We start from the raw sequence: 25,582 nt of genomic DNA on the forward strand, positions 1-25,582 counted from the left end.
CTCTCTCTCTCTCTCTCTCTCTCTCTCTCTCTCTCTCTCTCTTTCTACACCTCTCTCTTTCTCCACCTCTCTCTCTCTCTCTCTCTCTCTCTCTCTCTCTCTCTCTCTCTCTCTCTCACACCCCGAGTCATCTTCACCACAGGGAGTGGAATGGTCGCGGACCCTCCATCACAGGTAATGGGGCAGGACGTTAAGCCCTCCATCACAGGGAGTGGGGTTGCCTCCTTTCTCCCCCTCCCCCCCACCACCAGTCATCATCACGGGGGGGGGGGGGGGTCACCGGCCAGAACACACCACCGCTGACGACCGCCACCGCCGCTGACGACCACCGCCACCGCTGACGACCACCGCTGCTGACGACCTACATCGCTGCTGACGACCAACACCGCTGACGACCTACATCGCTGCTGACGACAACCACCGCTGACGACATACATCACTGCTGACGACCACCACCGCTGACGACCTACATCGCTGCTGACGACCAACACCGCTGACGACCACCGCCACCGCTGACGACCACCACCGCTGACGACCACCACCGCTCACGACCGCCATCGCTGCTGACGACCACCACCGCTGCTGACGACCACCACCGCTGCTGACGACCGCCATCGCTGACAACGACCCCCTCCTCCCCTCCCTCCCTCCCCACGCTCCGCCAATGACGACCTGGTGACTCCCTAGACAAAGGCGCGCTAATACCATCCTCCACTGTCGCTGCACACATCTACCCTACCCCCCCGCCACAGAACAGGTTCAGGGGTAGGAGGGGGTAGGGGGGGGGAGAGAGACGTCGGGTCTCGAACCCCGGAGCAACAGGGAAATACCAGAAGCCATCAACTACCAGGGAACGACCCGTTAATATCGACTAATCTGTCTCTAACGACCCTTTCCCAGTGGCAGTGTTGTTAACCCCGTTAGAGCAGGCGGTACCTCGTGTGGTCGTACCACAGGCCTGTGTCTAGGGTGGTACAGGGTCGTACCACAGGCCTGTGTCTAGGGTTGTACAGGGTCGCACCTCAGGCCTGTACCTAGGGTTGTACAGGGTCGCACCTCAGGCCTGTACCTAGGGTTGTACTGGGTCGCACCTCAGGCCTGTACCTAGGGTTGTACAGGGTCGTACCTCAGGCCTGTACCTAGGGTTGTACAGGGTCGCACCTCAGGCCTGTACCTAGGGTTGTACAGGGTCGCACCTCAGGCCTGTACATAGGGTTGTACAGGGTCGCACCTCAGGCCTGTACCTAGGGTGGTACAGGGTCGTACCTCAGGCCTGTACCTAAGGTGGCACAGGGTCGTACCTCAGGCCTGTACCTAGGGTGGTACAGGGTCGTACCACAGGCCAGAGATGCAAGGAGGGAACCAGCGCTAAACCAGCCAGTAACGACCCACTAATGACCTCTCATCACCGTTAATGACCCCTGCCAGTACTACAACACCCCCCCCCCCACCACCACGGAACCAATTACCTAACGACCACTTGACCTGACCCGACACAGGTCCTTGTACTCCAGGTCTCCAGCCAATGGAGGAGAGGGAGGGGGGGTGGGGGTGTCACGTGACACGTCAATCCTACAAGTCCAGATCCTACAAGCGTCCAGATCCTACAAGTCTTGACCCTACGTCTGCTACCAGTGGTCATCCTTGCCATCCCCAGGCCATCCCCCCAGAGAGAGCCAGTCCTACATGTACCTTACCATGGGGGACCTGTAGACTACCCCCCCAGAGAGAGCCAGTTCTACATGTGCCTTACCTCGGGGGACCTATAGACCATCCCCCCAGAGAGAGCCAGTTGTATATGTACCTTACCTCGGGGGGGACCTGTTGACTATCCCCCAGAGGGAGCCAGTTCTACATGGACCTTACCTTGGGGGAACCCCGTTGACCATCCCCCCAGAGAAAGCCAGTGCAACAAGTACTTTACCATCCCCCCAGAGAGAGCCAGCCCTACAGTACCTTACCTGGAAGACCTGATGACCATCCCCCAGAGAGAGCCAGTCCTTCAGTAACGTACCTCGGGTGAGCCGTGTGACCATCCCCCCAGAGAGAGCAAGTCCCACAGGGGGAGGGAGGGGTGGTACTCTCCTCCACCACGGGGTAGCCCGTCCTCCCCCAGAGTCCACCAGCCTCACGTCGCTTACCTATAATGACACAAGAACAAAAAAAAATATAATCTTAATTACATTTCCCCAGACCGAATCGTAATTAAGGTAATTTAGAAAGCAGTTCTTAATTCCCCAGGGGTGGTAAACCGCCGAGGGAACACACATTTACACCCAGGTACACTCACAGGGGGGGGAAAAAGGGGGAAAAAAGGGGGGGGTTAAAAAAGGGGGGTAAAAAAAAAGGGGGGGGGGCATTCGACAAATTTGAACTCACGACCCAGGTTTCACATGACTCAATGTTCATCTTTTGTTCACCGAGCGTTCAATTGCGTAGGTCATGACCTGGCTGGCATACACTGAGTGTACACTGGATACACGGTGTGTGTGTGTGTGTGTGTGTGTGTGTGTGTGTGTGTGTGTGTGTGTGTGTTGTGTGTTGTGTGTGTGTGTGTTGTGTGTGTGTGTGTGTGTGTGTGTGTACACCAGTTCAGAACAAGTGTCTTGAACATCTGTTGAACTGAAGATACACTGAGAATCCTGTGGTCATGTCTTGTACACATCCTGTATCTTGACACACACACACACACACAAGGTCATTAAGGTCGAATTAAGGTCGAATGAGGGGTCATATATACAGGTCAGGGTCTTTAAGGTCGAGTGCTGGCCACAATACTCAAAAAGGTCTCGTCCTTAAAGTCGAGTGCTGGCCATAATTAAAGGTCAGGTCATCTACGTAGAGCTGGGCGGTATTTCAAAAAAGGTCAGGCTCTCTCTCTCTCTCTCTCTCTCTCTCTCTCTCTCTCTCTCTGGGAGATAAATAAATATGTCGACCGGTGTCGATGATTTCAAAAAAGTCTGGTCACATCGACTCTGCGTCTGGCGAATATTTAAAAGTCTAACACCCCCCTTCCCCCTGGGCAGTCACACGTGGGGGGAGGGGGGGGGTAGATGAAAGAGGGAGAGGGGAGAGGAAAGATGAGGGGAGAGGAAGAGGGGAGATGGGGGAGGGGGAGCGGCGAGACGTCTGTCAACAATGGGGTGGTGGTGATAGGGGGGGAAGAGAGAAATTAATGTATATCATCAGAGAAATGTATATGACCTGGGCTTACGAGTGGAAGCGAGGCAAAGGCAAATATAGTGTTTGTTGGGGGAAATAAGGTGGTTAAAATAGATGTTAATACATTTAACAAATGTTCAAATTACAAATAAAAAAAGAATTGTTCACCAGAACAGCCAGTGTATATCACGGCCAGGAATGTTTATAGTACCAACACCAAATGTGTATAATACTACATAGTTTCCTACACAACCCTATATATATATATATATATATATATATATATATATATATATATATATATATATATATATATATAATCCAATCAATTATCTTTAATTAGGTCTAATTTCACATTCAATTATTTTCTTTGGTATACTTAAACCGTCTAATCCCATTTCCAGTCACTTTGAGCCTCGACTAACTCAGCAGAGATTGGGGGGGGGGGGGGAAGCTAATCACCCAATCACTCATAACGATGATAATCAGTCTTCCGCTAAATTACCCACGTCACAGGGATCTAATTACCAGTGGCTGGACACAATGATTCAATTTCTCCCATCAGCCAGGCGCCAAGATCGGCCATTTTCATCCCGGCAATTTGACACCGGAATTTATTACATATGGTCCCGGTCCATCGGTGGATGGTCCCGGTTCACCGGTGGATGGAGGGATGGTCGGTCTCGGTCTACCGGTGGACGGATAGACCAGATGGTCCCGGTCCACCGGTGGGGAGACCATCATGTCTTGCTCGCGGCTGACCATCAGAACCATCGCGTCGTGACAGAGTGACCCACTGTCACCCCTCACACACACACACACACACACACACACACGGACGCCTTGCAGCCACCTCATGCCACTAAGAGAGAGAGAGAGAGAGAGAGAGAGAGAGAGAGAGAGAGAGAGAGAGAGAGAGAGAGAGAGAGAGAGTACATTAAACGTCATACATAAATCCTTCACGGATCTAAAAGTGACATTTAATCTCGGGGAGACTTCCAAAGACGGTGAATAATTGACAACCCAACAAACAACGTTAAAGTTCTCTCTCTCTCTCTCTCTCTCTCTCTCTCTCTCTCTCTCTCTCTCTCTCTCTCTCTCTCTCGACAAAGTAAATATATATATTTCTTTTCACATTTACTGAACAAAATGTCACGAAATTAAACATGTAGAATGTCGACGAAGGCTTTCAATATAGATAAATGTAATCTGAGCAGCTGGTCAATCCTTCTTTTAGATTTCTCTACCACATTAAACACTCGGGACAGCGACAGTGGTGGGTACCGGACCACATATCCCTACCTAATCTTGAGGAAGTATGAACAAAAACATAGGTCATCCATTCTTCAAACTACGACAGACATATAGATTAAACCCAAACAGATTATAAAATCCAATTAAGGTAAGTCAAATCATCCTAGAGTTGAGCCGCGGGAGGGGAAAAAACAAAAACATGACCCCCCAAAAAACCGGAAAACCTACAGCTGCAAAATGTTCCAAGACACTTTCCCAGCTAAATACTTAAAACATCTACTTACGGTACTTAAATCTTAAGTTGTAAGTGCTTACACCTGCAGTGTAAACCTACAGCAGCAAATGTCCAAGACATCTTCCCAGCTAAATACTTAAAACATCTACTTACGGTACTTAAATTCTTAAGCTGTACGCACTTACACCTGCAGTGTAAACAGCCACACATACGCTAAGTAAAACCCGTCACATACGCGAGACCAGACGTCAGAAAAGGAGTAAGAATGTAAACAATCCACCTCCAGGTCAGTTTATCAAATACCATCCAACAATGAGGTTTTAGAAGGAGGTTGTGTCAGTGGCATGGCAGGGGAGCGTTCTTCCGTCTCCCTACCTGGTGTAGAACCACACAGGCCCTCTGATGACACACTCCCTACAGCCTCTGGGTAAGGTAGCGCTGGTCCAACGAGCTGTTGGAAGCCACGGGGCCTCCCCCGCGTCCGGGGAAGCCACCATAAGATCCTGGCTGGTTCGGTGTTTTCTATCAATGCTGACCTATGGTCTTCTGAATATATATCTCTGTATGGTCCATTCCACGATGGTCCTGGTGTCCACATGCTGCTCAGTGGTCCTGCATTCCGTTCGTCCTGTGGGATCGACACCTCGAAGAACGTCATCATCTGGTGTCTCCTGCGTTGTCTGGAAGGTGCGCAGGATCCAGCGTGACCCAGCGTACCATAACTGGAAGGTCTCGAAGATCCGCAGGATCCACCGTACCATCTTCATGTACGTGAGGTCGTCAGACATCAGCAGTCTCATATCTTCTGCAATGCTCTTCATTTCTCCAGTCTTATCCAGCACTGACAAGCGAGGTGTTGTCGTCGGCCCAGGGCAGGAACTCTGTCTCAAGTTCGTCTGTGGTTTCCCAATGTTCATTCACCGACGGGAGGAGTAATATACTCCTTCTGGCACCATTATGCAAAGGGATTCGAGTCTGTTTCATAAGGAACACAAGGGAGGCAAGAACAGATCTGTGTACGTGTGTGTGTGTTTCTGTCAAGTCTAAATCAAATGTACGTACGTTAGACTAACTGGAAGGTTCACATTGTAAATGGTGGACCAAAGGTTACGTTAGTTTGTTGAGGCTTCGACCAGACCTGACACTGGTAGTGACCTCAACCAGCCCCCATCACTGGTAGTGTCCTAGACCAGCCCCCATCACTGGTAGTGTGCTTGACCAGCCCCATCACTGGTAGTGTCCTAGACCAGCCCCATCACTGTAAGTGTCCTACACCAGCCCCATCACTGGTAGTGTCCCACACCAGCCCCACCACTAGCAGCGTCCTGGATCAGCCCCATCACTGGTAGTGTCCTACACCAGCCCCACCACTAGCAGCGTCCCGGATCAGCCCCGCCACTGAAACATTCACCCAGCCAGACCTCTGGCCTTTGCCCAACCTTCCAGGGCCGCGCTCTGGCCACTCTGGGTTTAATTGCGAGAGAGAAATAAGTAATGAGAAGCTGGGAAGCATTGGGAGGTCCAGACGGCCATTATTTCATTCCGGCAGACAGCTCCTATGACCTTATCCGAGGCCACATCTTCGTCAGGTAGGTCCTGGGGCCTTACCAAGGGCTACATCTCCGTCAGGCTGCTCCTATGACCTTATCCGAGGACACAGCTTCGTCAGGTAGATCCTGGGACATTATCCGAGGCCTCACCTCCTTCGTCAGGCAGCTCCTGGGACCTTAACCGAGGCTACACCTTCGTCAAACAGGTCCTGGGACCTTACCCGAGGGTACACCTTCGTCAGGCAATTCCAGGGACCTTCATACATGAGCCATAAACTAAGCCCAAGATTTCAAAGTTACTCAACATGACACAAACTATCAGCTGCAGGGGGCAACACCAGCCGGGTCATGACGGGGTCGCCATGGGAGGTCAAGGGGGTCACGAAAGGGGGGTCAGGTCAGGTCAGGAGGTCAGGCTGGTATCATGCAGTCGTGATGGGACGGGGGGAAGGGGAGTGTACGTAAATAGGAGCAGAGAACCTGGGTCATGGAGGGTCCCTATTTGGGGTTGGGTGGGGGGGGGGAATATCAGGAAATGGGCAGACGCGTCTTGGGGTCATGGGTGAATGACCTTGAAAGGGAAGACGAGGGGGAGAGAGAGAGAGACGGGCGTGTGGGGAGGATAGAACGTCATGGCTGGGCCAAGAGGGAGATGGGGAGTGAGAGACGGTCATGGCTGGGTCGAAAAGGGGAGGGGGTAGGGGGGAAGATGAGAGAGAGAGAGAGAGAGAGAGAGAGAGAGAGAGAGAGAGAGAGAGAGAGAGAGAGAGAGAGAGAGAGAGAGAGATTAGACGTAAACAAAGGACTGTCAGGAACCAAGAGATAAGAAACATAAGAAGACGTAAAAGAGACAAAGGAAAGATAGAAGCGATAAAGAACAGGAGACGGGAAGGTCAAAAGGAGGGAGGGAGAAAGAGGGAGTAGTGAGGAGGGAATGTTGTCAATTGATGGCAGTGTTGGACGACAGGCGCAGGTGTGGGAGGAAGACGACAGTGATGGAGCAGTGTTGGGGGGGTGGAGGAGGTCAAAAAAAAAAAAAATGGGAAAAATTTAAATATGAATAATAGTTGATTCAGCAGGAGAGGTAGTCCAAAACTTTGGTAGGGTCAGGTTTGGCGTTGTAGCGCATGTCAGGCAGTGTGGGGTGTTGGCGTTGTAGCGCATGTCAGCTGTGTGGTGTTAGCGTTGTAGCGCATGCCACCTGTGTGGGGGATGTTGGCGTTGTAGCGCATGTCAGCTATGTAGGATGGTTGGCGTTGTAGCGCATGTCAACTATGTGGGGGGTTAGCGTTGTAACGCATGTCAGCTGTGTGTAGGGTGGGAAGGGATATTAACATTCAAGATGTGTCATACCAGACACGGGGTCTATCCTCAGTAATAGGCCTCTCTAAGGAGTGGCCCTTTTAGGCCTAGCCTCCACCATCAATCTCCGAGCATTGTGTATTCCTCCGCCTCACGCCATCACTGATGGTACGGCGGGGCGGGGAGGGGCGGGGAGGGGCGGGGCGGGGCGGCAGGGGGTGCCCAATCAACATGGCTCCTCCTGAGCCGTACCTATCTGATTTCCCATCTTAATGGCGTGTCGGGGATGTGGCGTCACATGCTGGGATTGGATCATCCTCTCTCTCTCTATCTCTATCTCTCTCTCTCTCTCTCTCTCTCTCTCTCTCTCTCTCTCTCTCTCTCATGACCGGTCTTTTAAGTTTCCACATGGGAGGAGGAGATGACTAATGCCGGCCCGCTCTCACATGTCCGGATTATGTGTCGAACCTCCACAAACCCCACCCCACGCACGCCACCGTCAACTCCTGCCACACCTGAGATCGCTTGTCCCCAAGTTGCAGTTCGGAGACAAACCACCACCACCAGCTCCCCCTCCTCCTTCCCCTCAATCCCCGCCAGAGCGAGACACACACACACACACACACACACACACACACACACACACACAAAACCGCATGGAGGAGTCCACACCCCACGTCGAAGAGACCTCCTCATCTTATCTTGCTCCCGCTCTCTGTCGTGGTGATGCCTCGCTCCTTCTGGCTGTTCGAGGAGCTGGAGTTCGCATGCGACGCGTCACCCACATCACCCCAGATGATCTAAGACATCTGTGTACGTACGTACGTACGTAACAAGGCAAATCAAGGCAATGGTTGATATAAACAAACGGAAGGCAATGGTTGATATAAACAAACGGAAGGCAATGGTTGATATAAACAAACGGAAGGCAATGGTTGATATAAACAAACGGAAGGCAATGGTTGATATAAACATTTCTGGAAACTCGACTGTCCACAATTCTTTTTCTCCCCTTTTTTTGTGTGTGTGTCTTGGAAGAGGATCGATTGTTCGTGGTGGATGACGATGATGATGTCAGCCGATCTGCCTCCTCCTGCCACGGGGTAACCAGAGGGAGAGAGAGAGAGAGAGAGAGAGAGAGAGAGAGAGAGAGAGAGAGAGAGAGAGAGAGAGAGAGAGAGAGAGAGAGAGAGACCGTATCAAACCTTACGCAGGCCATGAAGCCCCAACTTATCTTCGCAATCCTGGTGTTACAAGTGGCTCTGTGTGTGTTTGGGAAGGAGAATGCGAAGAGGATAAAACAGAAAACGGGATAGGGATGATGATAAGAGAGAAAATGGGGTGTAAGGAGTGATGGGTGGGTTTGAGAGGCCCCGTGTGTGTATGTGTGTGTGTGTGTGTGTGTGTGTGTGTGTGTGTGTGCGACTCCCCGGCCGGCCATGTTGTGAATCTAGGCCCCCCCTACCCCCCGACTCTGGTCCTCTCCTCGGGTGTCGACCGTCCCACGACGGTACGACCCCTGGGCATGTCGTCCTCCCGTCGTACTCAAGGGTCGTACCGTCTCGATCAATAAAGTCGTGCCGTCGTGGTCATGGGCTGTACCGTATCGCTCATAAGGTCGCACCGTCGTGATCATGGGTCGTACCGTCTTGCTTAATGGTCGTACCATCTTGCTCAATGGTCGTACCGTCGAACCCTGACAGGGTCGTGCCCGTCGTGCTGAGAGGGTCGTTGGGTACGACCAACGACCTGGAAGGACTCATGGAAGGACGCCCTCCTCCCTCCTAACCCCCCCCCCAATCCTCTAGCCTCGCTGTAGGATGTCCTGATCCTTCTTGCCCCTCACCCCAGGGGGGGGCGCCGCCTCTCCCCTCCTCCACGGGGAATCCCTAAGACTTACCAGAAGTCCCTCTCTTGTTCCAGGATTCTTCCAGGATTTACCCACTCGCATTCCAGGAGTGTTCTAGGAATCCCTCTCCCATCCCCAAGGCTCCCTTCCTCATTCCAGAGAGCCTCTTCTCGTTCCAAGACTTTCTCTCATTCCAGGACTCGCTTCCTCGTTCCAAGACTCTCTCATTCCAGAATTCCTTTCGCCTTCCAGGGCTCTCTCCCTCGTTCCAGAACTCTCCTATCTCATTCTAGGATTCCCTTTCTTGTGCCAGGACTCCCTATCTCGTTCCAGGACTCACTTTCTCGTTCCAGGACTCACTTTCTCGTTCCAGGACTCACTTTCTCGTTCCAGGACTCACTTTCTCGTTCCAGGACTCACTTTCTCGTTCCAGGACTCACTTTCTCGTTCCAGGACTCACTTTCTCGTTCCAGGACTCACTTTCTCGTTCCAGGACTCACTTTTCGTTCCAGGACTCACTTTCTCGTTCCAGGACTCACTTTTCGTTCCAGGACTCCCCATCTCATTCCAGGATTCTCTTCCTCATTCCAGGAACCCTTTCTCATTCCAGAACTCCCTATCTTCTTCCAGGGTTCCTTTCTTCTCGACCTCACGGTCGCGTTCGTCAATGTGCGGCATCTGTCGCTTAGGTTCTCTTTACGCTCCGGGAGTTAACGCCTCTCACACCGGGTCCTTCTGGCTCTTCCAGGAGTTACGCCTCTCACACCGGGTCCTTCTGGCTCTTCCAGGAGTTACGCCTCTCACACCGGGTCCTTCTGGCTCTTCCAGGAGTTACGCCTCTCACACCGGGTCCTTCTGGCTCTTCCAGGAGTTACGCCTCTCACACCGGGTCCTTCTGGCACTTCCAGGAGTTACGCCTCTCACACCGGGTCCTTCTGGCTCTTCCAGGAGTTACGCCTCTCACACCGGGTCCTTCTGGCTCTTCCAGGAGTTACGCCTCTCACACCGGGTCCTTCTGGCTCTTCCAGGAGTTACGCCTCTCACACCGGGTCCTTCTGGCACTTCCAGGAGTTACGCCTCTCACACCGGGTCCTTCTGGCTCTTCCAGGAGTTACGCCTCTCACACCGGGTCCTTCTGGCTCTTCCAGGAGTTACGCCTCTCACACCGGGTCCTTCTGGCTCTTCCAGGAGTTACGCCTCTCACACCGGGTCCTTCTGGCACTTCCAGGAGTTACGCCTCTCACACCGGGTCCTTCTGGCTCTTCCAGGAGTTACAGTGGAGGGGAGCGTCCCTCCCACTCGTCCTCCTCCTCATGACCTCACTGAACCCTCCAGGACGAGGATCCATGACCAAACCCACACGACAGACGCAGGTCTTTATCCCCCCCTTCTCCATTCCCATTCCAGGAACTCCAGCACCTCCCTCACAAGACTCTGTGTTACTGACGTCTAACAAGACGGAACTACCCCCAACCCCCTCTAAATCACCACCACCACCACCCTCAGCCTTCCCCCCCCGCCCGCCCCCATCGAGCAACCCCTCCCCACCTCACATCACCTCTGACCCCTAACCCCACACCCCAGCAACCCTACATAAACACTACACCCTACACCACCCGACATACCTATCGACCAGTGTGCACTCTACAGCTGTAGCTATAACCAGGTTCACACAAGGGAGAAGAACTCTTTCCTTCATCACCCACAGTCCTTCCTACGCTCTCTCTCTCTCTCTCTCTCTCTCTCTCTCTCTCTCTCTCTCTCTCTCTCTCTCTCTCTCTCTCTCTCTCCGGCTCCTTCATACCCCCCCTTCAATCAATTCCCCCTCCCCTCCCTCCCCCAGCAACATATGTTTCCGGCCACCATGTGTCCTCAAGCGGAGGTGGGATGGGGGTGGGGGTGGGGGTGGGGGGGGAGGTTTTGCACCCTGGAGGATAATTTCCTATCGGGCGGGAGGGGGGGTGGGGGGGGGTCCCCCGGAGGAGACTGTGGAGGGGGGGAAGGGGGGAGTAATTTCCTATAAGACCACGTAACATAATCCAAGCCAGGCGGGGCGTGGGGGGGTGCGACGCCCCCCCCCACGCCCTCTCTCTCTCTCTCTCTCTCTCTCTCTCTCTCTCTCTCGACCCCCTCTCAACCCAGATCACCATCTGAATACTCCATCAGTCCCACGACAGAGAACAATATACCATCTGCGGACACGCACGGCCAGCTGCCTCCCCCCCCCCCATCCCGCCACACACCACACCCCCCAACAGCCTGGGTGATCACAGACCCCTAAACCCCTTTCTCCCCCCCCCTCCCCACACCTCCTGGTTGCGGCCAGCCCCACGGGCTGGGAGAGGGGGGGGAGGGGGAGGGAGGAAGGAACCAATGAAACCCCCAGTCAACGTAAGGCCGGCCACGTGCTACAGCTAAGGCCCACCTTGGGCAACACGTGCTGACATGGTCATCACGCCGCGCGAGTCGACACGTGCACTGGACGCACGTGTGTGTCTCACGCCGCACAACAACAAAACACCAGCTCTGGACCACCTGGCGAGGAGGCGAAGGATGCCCAGCGCAGACTGCAACAGCCTAGTGCACCACGAGAGAACTCGTGGCCTCATCCAACCATCGTAAAAGTAAGACGCTTATGGCCTGAGTTAGTAGTAGTAGTAGTAGTAGTAGTAGTAGTAGTAGTAGTAGTAGTAGTAAGAATAAAAAAGAAGAAAAAGAAGAAGAAGAAGAAGAAGAAGATGAATAAGAAGAGGAGGAGGAAGAAGAAGAAGAAGAAGAAGACGAAGAAGAAGGAGGAGGAGGAATTAATTATCATTATCATCATCATATGCAGATGGTTGAGCTGGAAGTAAACATTCCTGCAGAGCACAACACCATCTGCAAATTGACAACAGCCGGACCATGATTTGAACCCTTTGTACACAATACATGAAGCATACACAACACACACACACACACACACACACACACACACACACAACCTTTTATAACTTGTACTCAAATACAACAATTACTACTACTGCTACTACTACTACTGGCTACCACTAGCTACTACTACTACTACCACCATCACCACCACCACTACTACTACTACTACTATTACCATTTATTTATTCATTTATTTATTATACTTTGTCGCTGTCTCCCGCACTACTATTACTACTACTACTATTATCACTACTACTTCTACTACTACTACTGCTACTACTACTTTTACTACTACTACAGCGAGCGAGACACAGCTGACCAAACATTCACTGTTGCTGGAGCGTGTGGCACATGACACTGCTGGAGGTACCGACCAACCACGGCAGTGACTGGCTCTCTGTGCCCCTCCCTCACTCCCTCCCTCCACTCACCCCAACACAGTCAAGTCTCTCTTGATATCTACACCAGTCTCGACCCAGTTAGGGAGGTGCCATGGCCGGGCGTCGTACACCCCACACCCACAGCCCAGCGGCCAATTAAACGAGTCAAAAGACCATGAAAGTTACAACGTCCGTCACACCACCAGTGATAAGGTAATATATATATATATATATATATATATATATATATATATATATATATATATATATATATATATATATATATATATATATATATATATATATATATATATATATATATATATATATATATAAACTTAAAAGTCACTTGTAACCTTCCAAGTTCAGTCTGGCGAGATCAAGCACCTCCCACAAGGTCAAAATATAAAAAAAAACAACCTTCAGACCTCATTCAAAAGCACCGAGGCATTTGCGTTGACCCACAGAACGACTGTATTAACCCATATACACGACCAACGTTCATCATCAGTTCGGTACAGTTTCATATAACCTTACAATCTCAATGTCAAAGGCAAAACATCGGTCATTCTTTCCATATATATATATATATATATATATATATATATATATATATATATATATATATATATGACTTAGGAAGCAAAAAAAAAAGTATAAGGGTTTAAAAAGAATCATGTTTCGAAATTGTAAGAGTTCAAAAGAATCATATGTTTCGAACCATTTCCTCAGGTCTGGTGGTTGGATTGTAGATCAATTAACAGCTTTCAGACCATTTCCCAGGCCTTTTTTTTTTATCATTATTCTGGTTTATGATCATGCACACATCTAGCTGACTCACACCCGTGCACACACACACACACACACACCTGACTTACTCACACCCGTGCAAACAACTGCCCTCCATACATACACAGAGACAAACAAGGACATCCCGTACTGGGAAGAAATGACCAAATAAGAAGAGCCGAGGCCTCCACACACACACACACACACACACACACACACACACACACATACACAGACACACACACACACACACACACTCACAGAGGGCTGGCGACGGGGGCCTGGCCAATGAGAGGTCGGGTCGGCACAACATGGAAAACTCCCCCGGGAGCCACCTGGTCCCTCCCCACCCCCAATGACACAGCTGGGTATCTCCCCTCCCCAGTGAGACTGGAGACTCCCCCACTGAAACAAGCAAGCTCCTCTCCACTGAAACAAGACCGGCTCGTTCACCCGATTCAAGCGGACCGGTGCCCACTGAATCGAGAGTTGTCGACAGCCCACTGTGGTTGTGGACCCCCGGGTTCCACTGGAGCCACCACCAGTCCAGCCCAGGGTACCTGAGGCGACTGAATTGGGAGACCTCCGACCTCGTCCATAAATGATGCTCCCAGACGGGGTGGACATGACCAGCGAGGGGCGCCCTTGCTTGTGCCTGCCTGCCTGACGGATCTCTGCCTCCGTCTGTGGCGTGGATATCCCCCCCCCCACACACACACACCTTCAGGAGGGACCCCAAGACTCGGTGGAGGGGCTGTGGGGGGTGTCTCCTCCTGCGGGGATGGGGTGTCGTCTTCTGCAGGGGATGGAGTGTCGTCTCCTGCAGGGGATGGAGTGTCGTCTCCTGCAGGGGATGGGGTGTCGTCTCCTGCAGGGGATGGAGTGTCGTCTCCTACAGCGCCCTTTTACACGACCGCGAACGGCAGCGCCTCCCCGAAGCGGCAGCTCACTCATCACCAGCGCTGCACGACACTCTCTCCCTCGGTTCCCGGCAGCAGGCGCGGTTCCCCCGGCAGCTCTCAAACGGCACCTTCCCCCCTCGTCTCTTGTGAGGTACTTCACCACACAGGCCTCACTCCACTACACCTCACTGGCCTTCACCTCCCTCCTCCTAGCCCCTAGCCTTCTCCCCTCCTCTCCCCATCCACCTAACCTCCCCAGCCTTAACTCGAGGCAGGGAAATTCCCCGGGCAAGATTGGCGGCCTCGTCTACGTCCAATTCAAGTTACATTCCTCTTTGCTCTCCCTGCGAGGGAGAGGAGAGTGTTTGGAGCGGCCGCACGTCCATTTCCCCGAGCCAGACGGACGTCCTGGCGTCGGGAGTCGGGCCGTACAAAGGTGGCGGGGGGTCGAGTCTGGCCTTTTGATGTACCAAGATCAGAGGAGGAGAGACGACTCCCCCCCCCCCCGAGCCTAGCTGGGCCCAAGGGGGCTCCCTCACTCACACAGCACTGGTAACACTGCACGATCCAGGAAGACGAACACACACACACACACACACACACGCACACCAGGAAACTCTCTCTCTCTCTCTCTCTCTCTCTCTCTCTCTCTCTCTCTCTCTCTCTCTCTCTCTCTCTCTCTATCTATCTATCTATCTATCTATCAATTTACTGTGAGACGTGAGCATATATGAAAAATATATACTGACGTGTATATATATATATATATATATATATATATATATATATATATATATATATATATATATATATTCCCTCTGAGCTTAGCAGAACGAGCTTACTGTGCAGTTACTGCCTGTGTGTTAAGGGGAGAGAGAGAGAGAGAGTCTCCTACACTTGTGTTGCCCCGTCTCTTGACCTTGTATGTGTGTACCAAGTCTTTATTCTTGTGTATAGCCGAGCACACACACACACACACACACACACACACACACTCTAGCCAATGCCAGGCAGTACCTAATCCATCGACCCCCTTCCCCGCCCCCCCGTGAACCCAAGGGAAAGATGAACAGCTGGGTGGACAGTGGACCGGCTGCTGCGACCGGGATTCGAACCTATGCATGGAGGGGGGTGTGTGTTGTGATCAAACCCAGGCGATCCCACGCATGCGCGACGGTTACGAGACGCTAACCAATACAGCACGGAGGTGTGTGTGTGTGTGTGTGTGTGTGCCCCGGGCGTGCCATCCACCACACCTTCCCGTATTAATACTGACGTCACCAGGTTCACAACATTCCAAGACGATCACAACCAGCAAACCACAACCCCAGTGAGGTGTGTGTGTGTGTGGGGGGGGGGAGGTTGTATGGGAGACGAGGGGGGGCGTACGGGAGGCGGGGGGGGAGGTTGTATGGGAGGCGAGGGTGGGGGCGTATGGGAGGGAGGGGTGGGGGGGGTTCTGTATTACAACCACAACGGTCAAATTTCCATATGAGCGTGACGTGGGGGGGTGGGGGGGGCGTCACGTCACGAGAGGCGCCCCGTCACATGGGGCCTTACGAGCCACGAGGACGCCGGTGACGGCGGGGCCACGTGACGCCGTCACCGTCGGGTTGTTATACAAACGTTACCACGGCTTTAATTAAGGGGAGGGGGGGGTCGTCCCCCCCCCCGGGGGATGAGTCTTAAAAACACTGCCGAGTTGGGTGGTTGGTTCGACCCGGCTGTTGCCACCAGCGGCCAGCATGTGGCAGACCCACGTAAACCCTGGGTGTTCCTGCGCTGTGGTGTGGTGGTACACTCGCCAAATACGTGGTCCATAAGCTTCTTTAAACGCCTCGCTGTCCACGAGCTTCTTTAAACGCCTCGTTGTCCACGAGCTTCTTTAAACGCCTCGTTGTTCATGAGCTTCTTTAAACGCCTCGTGGTCCATGAGCTTCTTTAAACGCCTCGTTGTTCATGAGCTTCTTTAAACGCCTCGTGGTCCATGAGCTTCGTTAAACGCCTCGTTGTCCATGAGCTTCTTTAAACGCCTCGTTTATCATGAGCTTCTTTAAACGCCTCGTGGTCCATGAGCTTCTTTAAACGCCTCGTTGTCCATGAGCTTCTTTAAACGCCTCGTTGTCCATGAGCTTCTTTAAACGCCTCGTTGTTCATGAGCTTTAAACGCCTCGTTCATCAGCTTCTATAAACGCCTTGTGGTCCATGAGCTTCTATAAACGCCTGATGTCCATGAGCTTCTTTAAACGCCTCGTTGTCCATGAGCTTCTTTAAATGCCTCCTCGCTCGCCCCACCACCACCACATCACGTGATGTTACTAATGGCCGCTGTCAGCCCATGAGCCCTTATTTCATTTACCACCTGCCGTTTTCTAAGTTCACCGGCGTTTTTTTTTTATAACCCCCATTTTCTTTGCTGACCCGGTTTTTTTCCCTTCATCTGCCGATTTCTATGAACGCTGCGGTCTGTTGAATAACCAATTTTGTTCAACACTTGCCCGGGACTTTCCAACACCCCGAACACAACAAGCGGAATAACTTCGCTGTAACACAATATCTTGTGTTTCAATACAACGAACTTGGGGTTTTTTTTTGTTTGTTTCTTTGTTTCTTAAGCTTCCTTCCATCACTCCATACTGAAGCCTTACAACCCCCCTCAAAAAAGAGATAAAAACTAAAATAAATTCACATCTGGGAACATCTGACCGAAAACATATCAGTGTAGTTAGAAAAAAAAATTGGCCTATACATATTAAATGGTGCTACCGGACTCCACCTGCATGTGGTGGTGACTCTTCTTCGGGCGAGGCTGTATCACGTCGTCTGGGGACGAGGGACTTAGTCGCTCCACAGGATTCCACCCTTACCCTGCTACTGATCGCAGCGCAGCCTTACAAAAAGCTACAGGAGCCTTGGAGGAAAATGTCAATGGAGTTATATAACTTTATTTACATATGAGCAAGGGGGGGTGGAGGGTGTTTGATACAGCTGTCATATGTAAACCACAGTAAACTCACGCACTGAGGGTACACCTAAAGGAAACCTACCCTTGTTTGCATTGTACAAGTAAACCAGCACGCGTGTTGAAGGCAAAAGTTTACAATATGTTCTGAAAACACTGTAAACAACACCCGTGTTGAAGGCAAAAGTTTACAATATGTTCTGAGAACACTGTGTAGACCAACATACGTGTTGAAGGCAAAAGTTTACAATATGTTCTGAGAACACTGTGTAAACCAAGATACGTGTTGAAGGCAAAAGTTTACTAAATGTTCTGAGAACACTGTGTAAACCAATACACGTGTTGAAGGCAAAGTTTACTAAACGTTCTGAAAACACTGTGTAAACCAACATACGTGTTGAAGGCAAAGGTTTACTAAGTCTTCTCAGAACACTGTGTAAACCAAGGGGTAAACTTTACGGGCGTAGTGTAAAGACACGCTACTGTATTCTGGGATCTCGGGCGAAAATCCTTGCTTTGTAATGGTAAACTAACGGACGCTGGCTGGTCAAGTTTAGTATACCCAAAAGCCTGCCTGACACAACTCAGGTCATAAAAGCCTTTTGGAGTATACTCAGGGTATAACTGGGGTATACTGGGGGTATACCTGAGGTATACCTGGGCATACTCGAGGTACACCTGAGGCATACTCGGGGTATACCTGGGCATACTCGGGGTATACCTGAAGCATGTATACTCGAGGTATACCACGTTGGGTATACCTTCTGTTGGTGTGGGGTTTCTCTCTATCCCACCCCCCTCACCAGCCGGCAACCCCACACCCCCCCACCCCAAACAAGTAGGTCAGGTCACGTGCCCCGTTGCAGGTCGCGAGGGGAAGGTGGGGGGAGGGGGTCAACACCGCCGGGCACTCCCACGACCTCTTCCCCCCCCCAACCAACACACACACACACACACACACACACACACACACACACACACACACACGCGCGCGCGCGCGCGCGCGCATTCGAAACTTGGAGAGACACCAGCGGCCTTGCTGTGTGGTCTGGCTAGGAAAAGGGGGGGGGTCGGCTAGGCCAGGCCAGGCCAGGCCAGGCTAGGCTAGGCTAGGCGAGGCTAGGCGGCTGCTTGGACGTCCTTTCAAGAAGGGGAGAGGGTTGAGGAGGAGGAGGAGGAGGAGGGGGAGATGATGATGATGATGATGGATGTCTGCTGGAGGGGTGAGGGAGGGAGGGAGGAGGGACAAGATAGCGAAGGCTTGGGGTTGAGCGGAGCGCGCCCTTCACGTCACAAGTCTGACTGACTCACTCCCCTCACCTCTCTCTCTCTCTCTCTCTCTCTCTCTCGTCCTCTGGTACTGTTTGTATATATATATATATATATATATATATATATATATATATAATATATATATATATTCCTATAAGTCCACGAGGAAAAATGAAACACTGTAAGTTCCCAAGTGCACTTTCGTGTAATAATCACATCATCAGGGGAGATACAAGAGAGAAATATAACAGTCAGCTGATATACATCGAAGAGACGAAGCTAGGACGCCATTTGGTATAAACATGTGATTGTCCAAAACAGACTCAGGAATATACTTCATCACGTGCAAAATTGTGAGCCTTTCCAATATATATTCAGATGTGTTGAGCTGAATACATTTCACAAACAGTAGCGGGAGAATCTGACGAACTTCAGCAGAAAGTTGAGCAAAATAAGCCACTGGACGCGATGTGGTATACAGGGGGCGACGTGCTGTCAATGGACTGAGTCGGGACATGTGAAGCGTCCGGGGTAAAACATGGAAGGGTCTGCTAGGCCTGGGTGTGGATGTGAGCGTATGAGGCCATTCACTCGTCTGTCCCTAGCGCTATCTTGCAAACGCGGGAAACGATCAGCAAGCATGATACAATAAATAACATATATTTGATACATGTTCGCCATTTCCCGCGTGAGGCACGTAGCGTCGTGAATAGAGGACTTGAGGTAAAAAAAAAAAAAATAAAATCTCACTTGGCTCCTTCCTCGTTCCTTCCTTTAAAAACTAATACAGGAGGGGAGGAGATATACACAACCCCCCCTCCCTTATCCCTCTCCCAAAGGATAAACATACGAGCACTGGGTTAATATACACACACTGAAATCTAAACTTAGAAAATGCCTCTTCCCTTCCCCCACAACCCAACCCATCCATGACCTAAACAGCCCACACCATTCATCAGACGTCGAAATGGCAACACTGTCGGTTTCCAGTACATTTCTGTACCTCACCACCTTCCCTTCCTCCATCCCCTCCTCCCCCGCAAGCACTGCCAGGGATCCCTTCCTAAAACTCCCCCCTCCCTTGACCGACCCTTGACGTGGGTGGGGCCTGGACCACGCTGACGGCGGCCTCCAAACTGAGCGGGGAGTGAGGGAGGGAAGGAAGGAGGGGGAAAATGGTTCTCTGGTTATGTTTCTGAGTGAGGTGTACGGCGGGGTGAGGGCCGGTGTGTTGTGAGGAGGAGGACCCACGTGATGGCAACAACACACAACTACTCCCACACCCTCCACTCCATCCCTCCCTTCCCCAGGCCTCCCCATCTCGGGACGACCCCTCCTCCTCCTCCTCCTCCCTCCCTCCGTCACCCTCTACCCTCAGCGTCAGAAGGGCACGCGGGGCGCGCGCGCGGGACACCACACACACACACACACACACACACATGTATGACCCCCTTGCAGAAGGAGGAGGAGGAGGAGGAGGTTGGAGGAGGAGCAGCCTCCCTCCCCGAGCCCCCCTACACACACATGTATGACCCCCTTGCAGGAGGAGGAGGAGGAGGTTGGAGGAGGAGCAGGGCCTCCCCGAGCCCCCCCAAGCCTCATGACATCCCGTGCTCTTACTACACACACACACACACACCAGCCGGAAATACAGCGAACGAGATTTCAGATGAGGGTTTACCGTGCGCTCGTGGTGACGGTGGCCACGGAAGGGGGGTCGATATAGCCACGTTAAACTCCACAAACCAAGTGCTTAATGACTGTAATTAAAGGACTGAAGAAGGATAATGATGATGATGATGATGACGTCTACGCCATTTCGCACGATTACGGCCATGATTCGTACGTGACCCCAATTGATGAAATTCTCCTCCAGTCGAGTGATCCACTAAGTTGTGGGTGTCCTCGACCTACACACACACACACACACACACACACTCCACTGAACACGACGGTACAACACTTGACCACGACGGTACAGCACTTGTGCACGACGGTACAGCACTTGAGCACGACGGTACAACCTCATAAGCACGACGGTACAACCCCTGAGCACGACCGTGCGACCCTTGAGCACGACGGTACAACCCCCTGAGCATGACGGTACAACCCCTTGAACAGGACGTGAGCACGACGGTACAACCCCTCGCCACGACGGTACAACCCCTGAGCACGACCGTGCGACCCTTGAGCACGACGGTACAACCCCCTGAGCACGACGGTACAACCCCAGAATCACAACCATTTCTCAATCTTGCACCGTCACTTGGGCCACCAGTGTGAAAACCATACTTACTTCGTGATCGAGCGAGCTGTTACCGTCAAGCAATGCCTGCATCTTATTCATCATCTACCACACCTCTACTCCCTCCAACACGCTCCCTCCCCACCACTTCATGACCTTGCATATAAAAAAAAAATCATTTATATACTGTGCAAAAATCCCATGATTTATAATATGTAAAACCCCCATGATTTATATTATGCAACCCCCCACGATTTATATACCCCCATGATTTATATTACGCAAAAAAAACCTACGTTTTATATTGACTATAGTGCTACTGTATACATGGGGAGCAGACCCACTACACAAAGGCCAGGGATGACCAACTCTTACCCTAAGTGTTCCAAGGCCTCACAGCTGCCCAGCTGTGTGTTGCTGCAACACACGCAACACACACACTGGCGCTGCCTACCCTCCACTCCCTCCTCAGCCCTGGCCAAGCATCAACACAACGGAACACATTAGGGTGTAGATCGTCTTCAGAATTATACCCTCAACACAGGAAGATGGTCTTATGAGGTTATATATATATATTCTTTTTTCGGTTAGGTGGTTACATCGTAACGATGGCGGACCCTTAATGACCCTGGGCAACTAGATGGTAGGCCTAAGCGCCCCCTCCCCCCCCCCCAACAAGACAGCAAGGATGGGGTGGCGTAGGCCTACTGGGGGTGGGGTGGGGGGGGTCTCCCACACAGCTTCGTAAAGACCACCACGCTGGCCTTGATTCCCCCCCGGGACCCAGCAAGAGAAGAAGACCACAGGGGCCATGGTGAGGCTAAACCTCAGGTCTCGGACCCATCTGTGTGGGGATGGCAGAAGACAGACCCTCCCCAGACCATCGTGTTCTTCCAGTGGTCCGCTGGAGGCCAGATGAGTTCGATGTGGTTGTGGTGTGTGGTGGGGTGGGGTGATGAAGTGTGGTGGTGGTGGGAAAGAGCACCCGGTATCAAATCATGTCCACATGTGGCACTATCAAAGGGTCGGACGTACGAGGGGAGCGTAAAAGGGGAAAGAAGGGGAGAAAGGAGGGGAGAGAGAGGAGGAGGGGAGGGGAGAGAGGATAGCAGGTGGGATGGGGAGGGAGGGCGATTAATGGGATCTTTGTGAGGCTCCGTTTATGGGGAGCTAACGTTAATGGGAGCTGAGAGTTATGGGGAGCTAACTTAAAATGATTTCTAAAAGTCGGAAGTCAGGATAAGATGTGTGGTGGACACCCTCACACAACAGCCACGTTATGAAAGCAAATCTTTCCTTGGGGGGAAAGTTTACGCCAAGCTTGGGTAAGGCAAGAGGGAGGGCGCTAGCAAGACCTGTAAGGTAAGGGAACTGAGACAAGATTCATTCGAAGGTCAGTAAAGCAGCGCCACTTTAAGGTAGATGATGAGAGTAAGGGTAAGCAAGCGATGGGATAACGGTGAGATCATAACATGAATACAACCTCCGTAAATAGAATAACATAACCGAAGTCAATCATTTGATCTACAGCCTCTCTCTCTCTCTCTCTCGGAGTGGGGAAATTTTAAGGGGAAGTCATGCGCACGCCACGGTCTGTACAATGACTACGATTCTCACCTCATGCTGTTAGACTTGACACAGAACTGCAGAATTAAAGTTCACCTCATCTTTCTCCTCGCCCCCATGTCCGCTAAATGATTAGGGGAAGGCTCACACACCGCCATGGCCTTAGTGTATTCTCTTGGGCACAAGACGGGAAGGGGGTAACATATACCCACCGTACTTGGAAAATCCTATTCCACAACATGTACGACTGACATGGAACACTGTAAAATACGAGATTCGAAATCCAAAAAGTGCCATATACACACACAAAAAAGAACACCCGGAGGCCCACGTCTCTTCATTGTGTTGCCTACAATCACCAGGAACACCATGGGGTGCACAGTGGGCTAGTTTTGGAAGGCCCTTTGGAAGCATCTATAAGGTGTAACAGACCAGCTGGGCTATGGCTACGTGGGCATGTAGACTGCAGCTTCCAACAGCTTGGTCGACCAAACTGTCAACACAGCAGTCTGGGCCCAGCTCGGGCTATGGGGGTAGAGGGCCCACAGAGACTACCCCCAGAGAAAGGGAGCTGGAGATTTAAGGCAAGTGGTTCAGTTGTTAAGGTTCTGTTAAAGGGAAAGATGGTGGAAATTTAAGGGATGGTGGAAATTTAAGGGATAACAGTGACCAGGTCAAAACAAGGGCGGAACCAGGTCAAGATAACATTAACCAGGTCAAGACAAGGGCGGAACCAGGTCAAAATAACGTTAACCAGGTCAGAACAAGGACGGAACCAGGTCAAGATAACTTTAACCAGGTCAAAACAGTGTTCTCACTTGTCATGTTCTCCTAGGCTACGGGAGGGAGGGGGGAGGGGATGGCCATCCGTGACCCACAACCCTCTAGTTATATCTAGGAGTAACATGTAAACATTTGAGGACAGTTCCATTTGATGAGGTCTACAGTTTACTTCACTTACTTAAAAATCAGAATCCAGTCCACAGGTTTTGATAGAAGCTTGGTCGGACGATGTCACACACACCTAAGATGACCCCATTACGTAAACACATATAAGGACCAGATAACCTCCCTGAGCAGCACACATAACAGATGGTACATTACGACATGCACAAATAAGCGGAGAGATATGGAGGATATCTACATACGTCTATCATTAAATATAGATAACTAAGGTGTTTGTTATTGGTCGGTGATGACAGATACCTAGGATTCCCACAGCTGCTGTGAATGGTTACGTAACCCTTGTTTCTAGTTACAATAAGTTTGATTATTAATGAAAATAATCAAGGTCTCCGTTTAGCTTACAACACAACTATCACCAAAATGTACATAAATATAAAAATACAGCATGATAAAGTTAGGTTAGATAAAGTTTACATTATATAAGCAAACTTAGATTATCAATGAAAATAATCAACGTCTCCATTTAGCTTACTACACAACTATCACTAAAATGTGCATAAATAAAAAAAATACTTCATAATCAAGTACGGTTAGGTTAGATAAAGCTTACATAATCTAAGCTAACTTCACAGACGCTACCACTTCTCTAGTCATGTGTGGATGGCAAACAATGAAGCATTTTCCAACCATCTGCAAATTTTAAGACCGGAGCACGACACGACACGACCCTCTGAGCACGACGGTACGACTCCTTGAGCATGGAGGTCGTACGACCCTTGGGTATGACGGTGTCAAACAACAGACCCGGGTCTCATACCCAAGCGTTGTACCGCCGTGCACAATGGCGGCGTAACTACTGGTAAAAATAAGGTTTATCGAACACTTACACTTCAAATTCAAGCTTCTTCTGTGCCTGTAGCCCGACTTGTATTTATAACTGAGTTTACAGATACGACATACAATCACTGCAAAGAGATATCACCTAAAATAACCACAGAAAGGCGATGACAACCGAAACAAACATCAGAACTTGTGAATTCGAGTCTGGCCGAAAACATCACACCCCAAAAAGAACCAACACATTATAAAAAAAAAATAAATCCATTAAGCCTGTATCGATCTCTACTATAAAACTGTGTAAAAAAAATAAATAAATATATATATATGACTATAACCAGCACTAATATAGAGCTAGACTAACGTAATGGAGTGAGAGCAGCAACTACTTTCCGACAGCGAACGCGAAATGGTTTGTTGACATTGGTCCAAGTCACAGCAGACTAGGCTAACTCCCCATCCGAGAGGAGGCGCCCTTGGGGGCCCCTCACGGGGAGAGTTAGTGGGCATTTATCCCGGCGGTACAGGGACGCTGCTTCTCTCTGATACTCCCTCCGTCAAACCAATCCCACAGTCGCTCCGTCACCATATGCCGTGACCAGATGAAGGCGTTCCAATATTTTCTCTCTCGAAGCTTCGAGGAGCACGTGACCGCCGCGAGAGAGAGAGAGAGAGAGAGAGAGAGAGAGAGAGAGAGAGAGAGAGAGAGGTTGTTTGTTCTGGTCTCCCACGAACGACGACACCCCCCAGTTCCCCCCCCAAGCCCGAACATGAGTCTCCCTAGGGTATCCCCCCCCCAAATACCTCACCTCCCTCCGCCACTTCCATCTCACTTAACTACCCTCCTCCTTCGTCTTCCCCTTGCCTCATCTCACCTTCATCTTCCTTCTAGCTGACCTCACCCACCCCCACCCACAATCTTACTTACATAACCAGCAGTGCCTAAGCAGTTTCATATATCTCAATTTCTCGGGACATCATCCTGTTCTTCGCAATGGTATTTGACCACTCCAAACCAAACGAATTCATAGGAACCTTCCATCCTCCAACGATACAAATAAAGCCTTTGCTCTTACATTACACTTTGGCAGCCGATACTTAACACAAGTTCCACCCGACCTTCACAAAACAACATTAATAAATCATATACACGACTTGTATTAACTCAGCAAACACTTAATCTCGCCCTACCAACATTCGGACATACGTACATACAATGTGGAAATACTCCCCATACATACCAACACTAGGACATACATACATACATTGTGGAAATATGTACTTCCCATACATATAACAAACTTCATCTGCGCTCTCTGGCTGTTACAATCAACGATTCCAACATACCACAGGAACACGCAACCCCCCCTCCCTCCCAAGACGCTACTTCATGGCATAAAGACACACTTAAATGTTACTGCTTCTGTTGTCCTACGCTCACCT

The 25,582-nt window shown here is 50.9% G+C and overlaps 1 protein-coding gene across 1 annotated transcript in view; it reads right to left on the reverse strand.

The window, feature by feature from the left end:
* fz (frizzled class receptor) overlaps positions 1 to 25,582 on the reverse strand; it is a 185,372-nt gene that overhangs the window by 157,471 nt on the left and 2,319 nt on the right. The window lies entirely within an intron of this gene.

Source organism: Panulirus ornatus, chromosome 64 (genome assembly GCF_036320965.1).
Source record: "Panulirus ornatus isolate Po-2019 chromosome 64, ASM3632096v1, whole genome shotgun sequence".
In the NCBI taxonomy this organism is placed as follows: domain Eukaryota; kingdom Metazoa; phylum Arthropoda; class Malacostraca; order Decapoda; family Palinuridae; genus Panulirus; species Panulirus ornatus.